This window comes from Ursus arctos, unplaced genomic scaffold, assembly GCF_023065955.2.
Source record: "Ursus arctos isolate Adak ecotype North America unplaced genomic scaffold, UrsArc2.0 scaffold_26, whole genome shotgun sequence".
Lineage (NCBI taxonomy): Eukaryota > Metazoa > Chordata > Mammalia > Carnivora > Ursidae > Ursus > Ursus arctos.
This window is the reverse complement of record NW_026622941.1, coordinates 30,206,646-30,209,978: the sequence shown is the minus strand read 5'-3', so window position 1 is coordinate 30,209,978 and position 3,333 is coordinate 30,206,646. Positions and strand designations below refer to the sequence as shown.

Here is a 3,333-nt window from a genome sequence, read left to right as displayed (position 1 = left end):
GGAAGAGCAGGTTTTCAATGATGATAACATGGGCTTATTTTATAAGGATTTCAGCAAACCCACTTATATAACTCAAATGGGATGGATTTTGGTTGAAAAATTGCTATGACCAGAGACTCGCAGATCAGTATTTGCTAATTCAGTGTTTGTGATGACTTTGTAGAACATAACTACTAGGAATAATGAGAATCAACTGTGTATCACTTTAAGCAGAAGTATTCAAAGCCACTGCCCACTTAGCTTCTTGTTTTGTTTTGTTTTTTAAAGATTTTATTTTTATTTATTTGACAGAGAGAGACAGCCAGAGAGAGAGGGAACACAAGCAGGGGGAGTGGGAGAGGAAGAAGCAGGCTCCCAGCGGAGAAGCCTGATGTGGGGCTCGATCCCAGAACGCCAGGATCACGCCCTGAGCCGAAGGCAGACACCTAACGACTGTGCCACCCAGGCGCCCCAGCTTCTTATTTTATTCCCTCTGCCACAAGAATGTCAGGATCTAAATAGAGACTGTTTCTTAAGCCCGCGTTCTGGAATGGGAATGCACAAAGAGTAGAGTCACAGTAGCCAACCCCAGCTATCTACATGCAATATGAATGAGAAATAAATGTTCCCTGAGGTTGTTACTGCTTTAAAGCTACCTAACGTAGTGCACTTATCATCTTGCCAAAATTCTTCATCAGTGAAAAATTATTTATATAAATACTTGATAACAAGTAACATCTTCTATGTCTTACATAGTGTCAAACACAGAGTAGCCCTCCATGATTATTGAATGAATGAATAAATGGATGAAATAAATAAAAGAGAACTAGGAGATATCATAGGATACAATATCACCCACATTTATTTGGGAAGGATAAAGGTAGTTAAAGTGGCGGGGGCTCTTTGTTCCTCCCTATTATGCAGGCATCCGCACCTTCTTGTGCAATGCAGACCACATTCCTAAGACATGATGGGGAAGATTGGAACAAACTGATTTGACTATGTCAGGCTCCTGGTCATTCAGCTGCTTTTGACTCTGGCAGAGTGGATATTGTCTCTATTAGTGACCCCTTAATTGACTGCAACTTCATGGTCTACATGTTCCAGCCTGATTCCACCCAGGGCAAGTTCAATGGCTCCGTCAAGGCTGAAACATGGAAGCTTGTCATTAACAGAAAGCTCATCTCCATCTTCCAGGAGTAAGATCCTGCCAACATCAAACGGGGTGACCCTGGTGGTGAATATGCTGTTGAGTCCACTGGTGTCTTTACCAACTTGGAGAAGGCTATGGCTCACTTGAAAGGTGGAAGAAAAAGGGTTGTCATCTCTGCCTCTTCCGCTCATACCCTCATGTTTGGAATGGGCATGAACCATGAGAAGTATGACAACTCCCTCGAGATTGTCAGAAATGCCTTCTTCATTACCAAGTGCTTGGCCTTTTTGGCCAAGGTCATCCATGACAACTTTGACATGGTGGAAGGACTCATGGCCACAGTCCATGCCATCACTGAATGCCCTCTGATGATCCCTCTCAGAAGCTGTGGCATCATGGCCATGAGACTGCTCAAAATATCATCCCTACTTCTACTGGCACTGCCAAGATTATGGGCAAGGTCATCCCTGAGCTAAATAGGAGCTCACTGGCACCTCTTTCTGTGTCTCCATCCCCAAAGTGTCAGTTGTGGATTTGCTCTGTGGTCTGGAGAAAGCTGCCAAATATGATGACATCAAGATGACAGTGAAGCAAATAGTGGAAACTTACCTGAAGGGCACCCTGATCTACACCGAGAACCAGATTATCTCCTGCAACTTTAACAGTGACACCCCCTCTTCTACCTTTGATGTTGGGGTTGGCATTGCTGTCAATGACCACTTTGTCAAGCTTATTTCCTGATATGACAATAAATTTGGCTACGGGAACAGGGTGATGGACCTTATGGTCCACATGGCCTCCAAAAGCCCCAGGACCACCAGCCCCAGCAAGAACAAGAAAGGAAGAGACAATCCCTCAGCTGCTGAGGAGTTCTTGCTCCAACTCATCCCTCAACACACTGAGAATTTCTTGACCCCTGTACAGTTTCCATCCCAGACCCTCTGAAGAAGGGGAGGGGCTTCGGGAGCACTACCTTGTCATGTACCATCAGTAAAGTACAGTGTACCCAGCCATAAACCAACAAATAGATAAACAAATAAACAAGGTCTTTGGGGATTACTTGAGGACATGGGAATAGATTGGGTCCTGGAATCACCATGAAGCCATTTGTCCAACTCTGTGCAATACCATTTTCCCAAGAATCTGGTACTAATTCAGTCTAGAACATAGTTTGGTGAAGCTTGAGTGAGTGATGAGTCTTGTGCTTGATGTGCTTCCAGTAAATATTTAATAAATATCTGTTGATCATAATGCCATTTTAAATAACATTTCATGAAAAATGTATCCTGCCTTATTAAAATAAGGAAATGAACTAGAACCCCATTAAGATTATAATATTTCTTTGAGCAACAAATGAGTGATTAAAAAATTCCACGTTACTAAATCAAGCCCACAGTAACACAAATTCACTTAGTTCATTTATTTTGAAGATTACATTTTAGCTTTAAATATTTGTGACAGTTTTAAGCATGCTCACAAATGTATTGCCTTGTTTAGAAAGTATGATGAAATCTCTGTTTTGGGAGATATTGATGTTATTAATGTTCTCAGGATAAATCTGAAAGCACGGTGTGAAAATGGGAGCACTAATAGCTTAGTCCAAATCACTGCCTTTCACTTTGAGCAAATTTATTTTTTTTTAAGATTTTATTTATTTATTTGAGATAGAGAGAATGAGCATGGGCAGGCGGAGGGGCAGAGGGAGAAGCAGGCTCCTCACTAAGCAGGGATCCATTGTGGGACTCGATCCCAGGACCCTGGAATCATGACCTGAGCTGAAGGCAGATGCTGAACCGACTGAGCCACCCAAACATCCCTCTTTGAGCAACTTTAAACATTATGTGTTTTTTTAAATATTATTTTAAAGATTTTTTATTTATTTGAGAGAGAACATGAGAGGAGGGAGGGTCAGAGGGAGAAGCAGACTCCCCGCTGAGCAGGGAGCCTGATGTGGGACTTGATCCTGGGACTCCAGGATCATGACCTGAGCTGAAGGCAGTCGCTTAACCAACTGAGCCACCCAGGCACCCCTAAACATTATGTGTTTATGATGAATCACTTATACCCAGAAGAGTAAAAGTTGATGTAAAATCCACCTCCTTGGGACTACTACCATTTTCTCCTTTCTCAGTATTTCAGGCAGATAATATGTCATTTTTTTTCACACCTGACATTTTGGAAGAATAGTAAAATGTAGCATA

The 3,333-nt window shown here is 42.2% G+C and overlaps 1 pseudogene; it reads left to right on the top strand.

Annotated features, from left to right (window-relative positions):
- The first annotated feature begins 949 nt into the window (after positions 1-949).
- On the top strand, positions 950-2,077 carry LOC130544866 (glyceraldehyde-3-phosphate dehydrogenase-like; annotated as a pseudogene).
- Positions 2,078-3,333: the final 1,256 nt, after the last annotated feature.